This window comes from Schistocerca nitens, chromosome 2, assembly GCF_023898315.1.
Source record: "Schistocerca nitens isolate TAMUIC-IGC-003100 chromosome 2, iqSchNite1.1, whole genome shotgun sequence".
NCBI classification, from domain to species: Eukaryota; Metazoa; Arthropoda; class Insecta; order Orthoptera; family Acrididae; genus Schistocerca; species Schistocerca nitens.
Window position 1 is genome coordinate 1,011,529,319 of NC_064615.1, and position 10,309 is coordinate 1,011,539,627.

General features: G+C 44.5%; 1 non-coding gene across 1 annotated transcript; it reads right to left on the reverse strand.

The window, feature by feature from the left end:
- Positions 1 to 213: 213 nt before the first annotated feature.
- On the reverse strand, positions 214 to 288 carry Trnas-uga (transfer RNA serine (anticodon UGA)). Its single transcript has one exon. It is a non-coding gene; the product is annotated as a tRNA-Ser (tRNA).
- Positions 289 to 10,309: the final 10,021 nt, after the last annotated feature.

Genomic DNA, 10,309 nt, shown 5'->3' on the forward strand with positions numbered 1-10,309 from the left:
TCATTTCCCCTCCTGTTCCACTAGCAAATAGAGCAAGGGAAAACAACTTGTTCTCATGGTCCTTATGTGTGATGTATGTTGGCAGGAGCAGAATCATTCGGCAGTCAGTTTCAAATGCCGGTTCTCTAAATTTTCCCAATAGTGTTTCCAAAAAAGAATGCCACCTTTCCTCCAGAGATTCTGATTTGAAACTTCCTGGCAGATTAAAACTGTGTGCCCGACCGAGACTCGAACTCGGGACCTTTGCCTTTCACGGGCAAGTGCTCTACCAACTGAGCTACCGAAGCACGACTCACGCTCGGTACTCACAGCTTCACTTCTGCCAGTACCTCGTCTCCTACCTTCCAAACTTTACAGAAGCTCTCCTGCGAACCTTGCAGAACTAGCACTCCTGAAAGAAAGGATATTGCGGAGACATGGCTTAGCCACAGCCTGGGGGATGTTTCCAGAATGAGATTTTCACTCTGCAGCGGAGTGTGCGCTGATATGAAACTTCCTGGCAGATTAAAACTGTGTGCCCGACCGAGACTCGAAATCGGGACCTTTGCCTTTCGCGGGCAAGTGCTCTACCAACTGAGCTACCAAAGCTTCTGTAAAGTTTGGAAGGTAGGAGACGAGGTACTGGCAGAAGTGAAGCTGTGAGTACCGGGCGTGAGTCGTGCTTCGGTAGCTCAGTTGGTAGAGCACTTGCCCGCGAAAGGCAAAGGTCCCGAGTTCGAGTCTCGGTCGGGCACACAGTTTTAATCTGCCAGGAAGTTTCATATCAGCGCACACTCCGCTGCAGAGTGAAAATCTCATTCTGGAAACATCCCCCAGGCTGTGGCTAAGCCATGTCTCCGCAATATCCTTTCTTTCAGGAGTGCTAGTTCTGCAAGGTTCGCAGGAGAGCTTCTGTAAAGTTTGGAAGGTAGGAGACGAGGTACTGGCAGAAGTGAAGCTGTGAGTACCGAGCGTGAGTCGTGCTTCGGTAGCTCAGTTGGTAGAGCACTTGCCCGCGAAAGGCAAAGGTCCCGAGTTCGAGTCTCGGTCGGGCACACAGTTTTAATCTGCCAGGAAGTTTCATATCAGCGCACACTCCGCTGCAGAGTGAAAATCTCATTCTGGATTCTGATTTGAGTTCGCGAAGCATTTCCGTAACACTCAAGTTTTGTTCTAACCTATCAGTAGCAAATCTAGCAGCACTCCTCTGAATTGTTTTGATGTCTTCCTTCAATTCAACCTGATACAGATCTCAAAACACTTGAGCAGTACTCAAAAATAGATCACACCAGCATCCTGTATGCAGTCTCCTTTACAGGTGAACTACTCTTTCCTAAAATTCTCCCAATAAACCGAAGTCAACGATTTGCCTTCCCTATCACAGTTTTCACATACTTATTCCCCCTCATGTTGCTTTGCAACGTTACGCCCAGATATTTAAATGACTCAACTGTGTCAAACTGGACACTAGTAATACTGTATCCGAACATTACAGGTTTGTTCTTCCTACTGATCTGCATTAACTTACGTTTTTCCTCATTTAGGGCTAGCTGCCATTCATCACACCAACTGGAAATTTTGTCTAAGTCGTCTTGTGTCTTCCTACAGTCACTCAACTTTGACACCTTACCATACACCACAGCATCATCACCAAACAATTGCAGACTGCTCCCCACCCTGTCTGGCAAATCATTTATGTATATAGAGAACAACAACAGCAGTCCCATCACACTTCCCTGGGGCTGTCCTGACAATACCCTTGTATCTGATGAACACTCACTGTCGAGGACAATGTACTGGGATGTATTATTTAAGAAGTCTTTGACCCACTCGTATATCTGTGAATTTATTCCATATGCTTGTACCTTCGTTAACAGCCTGCAGTGGGGCACCGTGTCAAATGCTTTCCGGCTCTAGAAATATGAAATCTGCCTCTTGCCCTTCATCCATAATTCTCAGTATATCATGTGAGAAAGGGCAAGCTGTGTTTTGCTCGAGTGATGCTTTCTAAAACCGTGCTGATTCGTGGACATAAGCTGCTTAGCCTCAAGAAAGTTTATTATATTCAAACTGATAATGTGTTCAAGGATTCTTAAGCAAGAGACGTTAGGGATATTGGTCTGTAATTTTGCAGGATTGTTCTCTTGCTTTTTTTATATACTGGAGTCACCTGTGGTTTTTCCAGGCGCTTGGGACTTTGTGCTGGGTGAAAGATTCACAATAAATGCAAGGTAGGTAGGGGGCCAATGCCATCAAACTGGGATTCCATCTGGACCTTGTGATTTATTTGTTTTCAAATCTTTAAGTTGCTTCTCTACGCCGGGTGTGCTTATTTCTATGTCATCTATAGGGGAGTCTGTCCGTTGGTAAAATGATGGCACATTTGTACAGTTCTCCTGCTTGAATGATTTCTTGAAATTAAAATTTAAAACTTCGGCTTTCATTTTGCTATCTTCAGCTGCTACACAGACTGGACAACAAGGGAATGAGTGGAAGCCTTAGAACTGCTTAGCGATTTTACAGAATTGTTTTGGGTTCTTTGCCAGATCTTTTGCTAAGTAATTATGGTGGTGGTGGTTGTATGCTTCATGCATAGATCTTTTCACAGGCGCTCAATTCTCTTCTAAAATTCACTTGTTGTAGTTTGAGTGCAACAGCCTCTGCTTTCTCAGCATCTTACAAATTCTGTTATTAAACCATTGTGGGTCTTTTTCATCCTTTATCCACTTACTAGGCACGTAACTCTCCATACCATGATTTACAATCTGCTTAAACTTTGCCCATAATTCCTCGACATCCATCCTACTGGTACTAAGTGATGCCAATTCACTGTCTAAGTAAGACATTAATAACTGCTTATCTCCTCTATCTAGTGAAAACACTCTCCTCGCCTTCTTGACCTATTTACTAACTTTCATAATCATAGTTGCTATAATGACATCATGATCACTAATCACCGTTTCTATACTGACCTTGTCGATAAGGTCTGGCCTATTTGTAGCTACAGGGTCCAAGATATTTTGATTGCTTGTGGTCTGCTGAGACAATTTTCAGAAAACATGTTCAAAAGTATTTTGCATGGCTGTCTGTCTGTACCCCCCTCCCAATGAATCCATAGACATCCCAGTGTATACTCGGCAGGCTAAAATTGCCTCCACTTACTATTGCATGATCTGAGTATTTATGCACTATTGACCATAGACTTCCTTTGAATGACTCTACAACTGCCACAGCAGAATCGGGTGGCTGGTAAAAACAGGTCAGGAATGAAAAAAGGAAAATTATATTGAAATCTACACATAAAGAATGTAGACTTATTTTCTAGAGCCTACGGGTTGTGTAACGAGGTGCAGTTAACTCATTGTTTTTCCTTATTCTTTCGAATTTTTCTGTGATTTTATGGTACATTATTTATCTTCTTAGTTGACATTTAATTTTAATAATAATGACAACAACAAGACTATTATTTTATCTTTGGTGATTCAGTGGAGATAACAATTTATAAATATGAGTTATATTTCGTTCCTCCCAACACAGAGGTGATCACCAGAGGACCAAAAATGTCCTTCATTGTACTACAAATGAGGTTTCAGTCACGTTTAGCACATAGGAATTCACTGCAATGATGCATGAAGGGAAGAAAAGTGAAAAAAATGTTCAGTCTCCACATTTCCTTTATATGTTGCGAATAATGTGAAAAAGAAATACGTTACATTTGCTAGAGTGTTTTTAACACTACAAAACTTTGATTTTGAAATCGCAGCACTTATCCTGATTTTTTTAAATTACTGAGTAGTAGTACTTAAGAAGAAAATCATGCTATGTTCTTGTTTTATAAATTTGCTGCAAGAAATCTTCAGCAACAACTTATAATGTTGAGCTGTGCATGGCTTGTGTTCAGGCTATTTATTTTTTGTCATCTTCAATTACGGTGCTACCACCTTGTTTTCTTATTCCGTTTACTGGCATCAGTAACTCCCTGCCTTACTTTCCCGCAAGCGGTAGCAGCAGCGCGTATCGATAAGTGCACTGTCGTACCAACTCTGGAGCGACCGATAGTATTTCCGGGTCGTCGTGTGTCTGCCAGTCAGTTGGAGACGGACCAGCAGTGCAGTCGGCACGCAGCAGCAGTGAAGTTGGGGACGGAGCACCAGTGAGGCATGGACAGCCAGTGCTCGCCGACCGTTCAGAAATTTAAAAGGCAGAAGACCTTATTTTATTTCACTTCTTTCGATTAGGCTGAAGGCCCAAACAATCTGACACCTTAAGAGCAAAACAACTTTAATTTAAAAATCGGCTGAAGGCCCATCATTTAAGACTCAAACCAAAATAAATTTTTAAAAGGCCAAAGGCCGTACCTTTAAACAGTTCCTTAAACTAGGTTGAAGGCCCAAACAATCTTACGCCTTAAGGGCAAAACAACCGTAATTTAAAAATCGGCTAGAAGCCATACAAATACAAACAACAAAAGCGGCCCAACCATTCTCGATCTGATGACAACCAAACTGACAGACAGTCAACGGACCCACTGACAAGATAACTTCCACTCCACCTGACCAGCACACAACAGGCAGTTCAATGGAACAATGTTGAAGGTATTGGCGCCCACAACCAATTATACATTGAGCTGTCAAACTACACACTGTGTTGGACAGTGACAACACGATGAGGATAATACACTGCCTGAATTTACGCCAATGGCCAGGGCAGTTAACGGCCACAAGGCAGAAGATTCCACTGGTGCACTTCAATTCAAAATAATCAAGCACAGTTAAACTCCACCGGAGGGTGGCTAAAATTTGCCAACACACGTTATTGCTCACGGGAATGTCCCAACAGCCAACAACGAAATCCAAACGACACAATGTTAACAGTTGTGACTTGCTGGTAGATTAAGTAAAACTGAGCTTTTGTGTCCAGCATTGGTGAGCCACGGATCTCGCAGGAGTGGGAACAGCACCACACACTCCAACCGCGTGTGGATGCTGCCATTGGCTTGGCCAAACTACGTGCCGTGGAGATTTCCTCGCTGCTCCACGACAACCGACCAACTTCCAGGCCCGAAAACAGTGAAAGGACCAAATATATGTTGGCTGATGAGACGACCAACCGAATGACCAACCAACGGTCATCCTGCTGCAACCTCCCTCTGTCGGACAGTTCATGTGTGTCACCAGCAGTCGGTGAGCACTGGCTGTCCCTGCCTCACCAGCGCTCCATCACGACTTCACTGCTGGTCCGTCTGCTACTGACCGGCAGACAAATGATGACCCGGAAATACTATCGGTTGCTCCAGAGATGGTACGACAGTGCACTTACCGATACGTGCTGCTGCTGCTACTGCCGCTCACGGGAAAGTAAGGCAGAAAGTTAGTGATGCCAGTAAACAGAATAAGAAAATGAGCACTTACCGATACGTGCTGCTGCTGCCGCTCAAGGGAAAGTAAGGCAGGACGTTAGTGATGCCAGTTAACAGAATAAGAAAATGAGGTGGCGTTACCGTAATTGAAGATGACAAACAATAAATGGCCTGAACACGAGCCGTGCACGGCTCAAATGTTTTGAATGAATCCATTCTTTCTACGGTAGCATCTACTAAAAGATCATGTATGGAGTAAAAGTAACACGTAACCGAGTAGTAGAAGCCCTGATTGTCGAAAGGCACATGAACAAGACAGAACTTTGGTAGCTTTCAGACAAATCTTTTTTTGAGAGCTATAGAGTTTACAAACTCACAAATAAATAAAATCAAAAGAAATGATACAGTCACATCTTTCCTTTTTTGTCTTGCCTGTCTTTACTCTTAAAATTATTTACATCTCGCCAGAACCTTCCACTAAGTGTAGGAAAAAAAATGGAGCACAGGAAGTATGGTAAGTTCATTGTCTCCTACTCTTTGGTGGCATCCACTGAATATTTTAATTTATGAACTACTGCGCAGCCCAAAGTGGTGTTAAGTGTAAAAAAGAGCATTATTTTCTTTTTCAGATTTTGCAATATTTTTTTGAAACTGACTGTGCCTCAGTGGCATAATGTAGAGCTAGGGGCACTACCTGCAGGGCTGCTGAGCAAGTACTGCTTTCAGGAGGTTCAAAGCCAACCAATGGGAGAGCAGAAATTTGTCATGTGAGGGGTGCAGATTGACCAGTGAGACAGTGGCCTCAGCAGATCATTTTCTTGTCTGCCAGCCCTCCTACTCTATGGATGTGTCTGCCTGTTTTACCCATTGAGGGCAAAATGTGCTCCACCACCTAGGCGCGGTTCCCTCTGCAGTCAAAACAGACCCATAGAATAAGAGGTGGATATAAATCTCTTTTTTGGCAGCTCTCTCTTTCATCTTGTATGTTAGAGTGAACAGGATCAGTCCTGGATGGCCACTCACTCGTTAGTCCATCCTGATACGTAACCTACATTTGTGCTCTAAGTCTGTAGTAATTTAACTTTCTATTTGTCCAAAGTTTTCTATTTGTGACTGAAAATATCTTTCTCGTATACATTATTCATTTTCAAGAATTTTCATTACTAATCATTGTCCTTAAGATTCTTTAGTTTTATGGTACTACATCAAAATTATATGTAACAGAATGTCATGTAGTCCCCTGAAGCAGTACTTTAATACTTCATAAACAGTGTATGCTCTTAATTCTCAAAGTCATGAATTTTACAGAAAGTTGTAGGAAAATTTTGCAGTGAGATTCTGCAAGTGAACGAATCACAGCTACAGCTGTATATCTTTAAGGATATTTTTATATTTACTGTAGGAATTGTCTGAGGTTGTCATATTACTTTTGATGTAACTATTTATAATTTAGCGCAAAGTTATGTTCCAACAGAACAGAGAAAAACGGCGAGCAGTTTTGTGGTATGTTACTTCTTTAAGATTGATTCAATGTTTGAAGAAAATCTCAGATGTTTGTGGAAGAGTGCTCAGCTCACATAACTGTACTGTGGAAAGAAAGGTGAAAGAGAGAGTTCAGAGCTATAATTTCAGTGCGGAGGGTGTCTTTACTCAAGTCTGCCTTCTACATCAGCCACTGCAAATAACATTGCTACAGTACAGAAACTATCGAAGAGAGCGTTGTAACCGTGTAGAGTGAGTGCATGTAATCAAATAGTGCGTGAAACAAGTACTTCCACGGCCGGCCTAGAGAGATTGCCTCGCAACCTGGACAGACATTGCAGTAAGCGCTGTGCCATGTGCACAAGAATCCAAGATAAGCCCGGCTTGCAGGCCCTCGGCCTCACTTATGCTTACTTCCTTATTGTATGCTCACCTACGAGACTGTATATTGATGTGTTCTATAGTTATGAGACATTGTACTGTTCTATATTTCATCCAGTGTTATTGTGGACCTCTTCATGTGGAAGGAGAATAACACTTGATGGATATTACTTTTGGTATTGTGTCTGTACAACATTACAACATACTTGTTGACGAGTGCAGTATTCTGCACTGTGTGTTTTGTATCTTTGGTTCAACATAGAGCCAACATGTCGGTGGAAGGAGTTTCTCAATCTCCTGTTGAAAAACAGCAATTTGTCTCAGACCAGAACAGGATCTCACCATGGCACTAAACAATTTAGCAACTTTTGTTGATGCACCAGGTCCCATCATTGCAACCCACACTGTTTCTGCTGTATGATGAATCTGTGGAAGATTGGGATGCTTATGAAAAACACCTTCGGCAACATTTCCAAGTTTTTGGAGTCAGCAACCCCAATTTGTGTAAAGTCATTGATTTCTCTTCGTGTTTACCACCTTTTGTGTCAGCCTGTTCAGGAACCTGCCCGTCTTCCTTTTGATGAAATGTGTCAGTTGTGCTCTAACTACAATCCTGGAAATTGAAATAAGAACACCGTGAATTCATTGTCCCAGGAAGGGGAAACTTTATTGACACATTCCTGGGGTCAGATACATCACATGATCACACTGACAGAACCACAGGCACATAGACACAGGCAACAGAGCATGCACAATGTCGGCACTAGTACAGTGTATATCCACCTTTCGCAGCAATGCAGGCTGCTATTCTCCCATGGAGACAATCGTAGAGATGCTGGATGTAGTCCTGTGGAACGGCTTGCCATGCCATTTCCACCTGGCGCCTCAGTTGGACCAGCGTTCGTGCTGGACGTGCAGACCGTGTGAGACGACGCTTCATCCAGTCCCAAACATGCTCAATGGGGGACAGATCCGGAGATCTTGCTGGCCAGGGTAGTTGACTTACACCTTCTAGAGCACGTTGGGTGGCACGGGATACATGTGGTCGTGCATTGTCCTGTTGGAACAGCAAGTTCCCTTGCCGGTCTAGGAATGGTAGAACGATGGGTTCGATGACGGTTTGGATGTACCGTGCACTATTCAGTGTCCCCTCGACGATCACCAGTGGTGTACGGCCAGTATAGGAGATCGCTCCCCACACCATGATGCCGGGTGTTGGCCCTGTGTGCCTCGGTCGTATGCAGCCCTGATTGTGGCGCTCACCTGCACAGCGCCAAACACGCATACGACCATCATTGGCACCAAGGCAGAAGCGACTCTCATCACTGAAGACGACACGTCTCCATTCGTCCCTCCATTCATGCCTGTCGCGACACCACTGGAGGCGGGCTGCACGATGTTGGGGCGTGAGCGGAAGACGGCCTAACGGTGTGCGGGACCGTAGCCCAGCTTCATGGAGACGGTTGCGAATGGTCCTCGCCGATACCCCAGGAGCAACAGTGTCCCTAATTTGCTGGGAAGTGGCGGTGCGGTCCCCTACGGCACTGCGTAGGATCCTACGGTCTTGGCGTGCATCCGTGCGTCGCTGCGGTCCGGTCCCAGGTCGACGGGCACGTGCACCTTCCGCCGACCACTGGCGACAACATCGATGTACTGTGGAGACCTCACGCCCCATGTGTTGAGCAATTCGGCGGTACGTCCACCCGGCCTCCCGCATGCCCACTATACGCCCTTGCTCAAAGTCCGTCAACTGCGCATACGGTTCACGTCCACGCTGTCGCGGCATGCTACCAGTGTTAAAGACTGCGATGGAGCTCCGTATGCCACGGCAAACTGGCTGACACTGACGGCGGCGGTGCACAAATGCTGCGCAGCTAGCGCCATTCGACGGCCAACACCGCGGTTCCTGGTGTGTCCGCTGTGCCGTGCGTGTGATCATTGCTTGTACAGCCCTCTCGCAGTGTCCGGAGCAAGTATGGTGGGTCTGACACACCGGTGTCAATGTGTTCATTTTTCCATTTCCAGGAGTGTATCATTGCAAATGTACTGTTATTGCTGCTCATATGGAGTTCTACAGTTGTCAAAAGTGACCACAACAGCTGTACAGAACTTCGAGGGCTTAGCTGTCATTGCCAGTTTCTTACTGTGGCCCAGAGGGACTCATATGCTGAATCAACAGTTCATGAAGCTATAATATGCCTGGTCCATGATAGGGAAGTTCGTGAATGTGCTTTAAAATATGCAAATCCGTCTCTCACAGATGTTCTGAACATTGCTAAGTCTTTTGAAGTATCTAGGGCAACAGGAAATCAGATAGAATCACGGTGAGGTAGCCACCATTCATTCCTAACCTCTTCGGTCACTGTTGGTTAGCGGTTAGCTCATGGAAGGGGGAGGGGGGGGGGAGAAGACGACATCGCAGCCGCATCCTCCATGCTGCATGGGGTACCACTGTGCTACGCAACAGCAGTAGTCGCGTCACAACAGCTGCTGTGTGCTTCACTTCTGTCAAGCTCTTATTGGTTTGTCCAACGTGTGTGGACCATGTGTCCACAGCTCTGGGCAACATGCAACCATTGTAAAAGAAAAAAAAGAAAAAGCCAATCTTCTTTATCAGACATGAACATGGATGTGAACAGTGTTTTCCAAGTGATGGTGCCCCAAACTAACTCTACATTGAAGTACACGTGATGGACAATAAGTTAAAAATGCAAGTGAACATGAGTGCAGCAGTGGCTTCGATAAATTCTCAAACTTATGTGGATCTTTGATCACCAGCATTATCCCCTGTCTCTTTTCAGTTGGTGAATTACAGCACAAATACACATAATGGTACAGTTTCCTACTTCCTAAGTGTACAAAGTAGTTTATCAGTGTTTGACCTTTTTAATTGGGGATGATGCCAACACTGAAAACTTAGTTGGGTTAGACATCTTCAAAATGTTTCAGTTCTCTATTTATGATGAAGTGCTTCTGGTATCAGATCAAGTTCCATACCAACAATTGGACATGCTCTATCAGAATATTCCTCCCTGTTTTCAGAAGCTTTAGGGTGTGCTACTGATTTCAAGCTCACATCACAATGAAACCGATGGTGCACCTCCATTT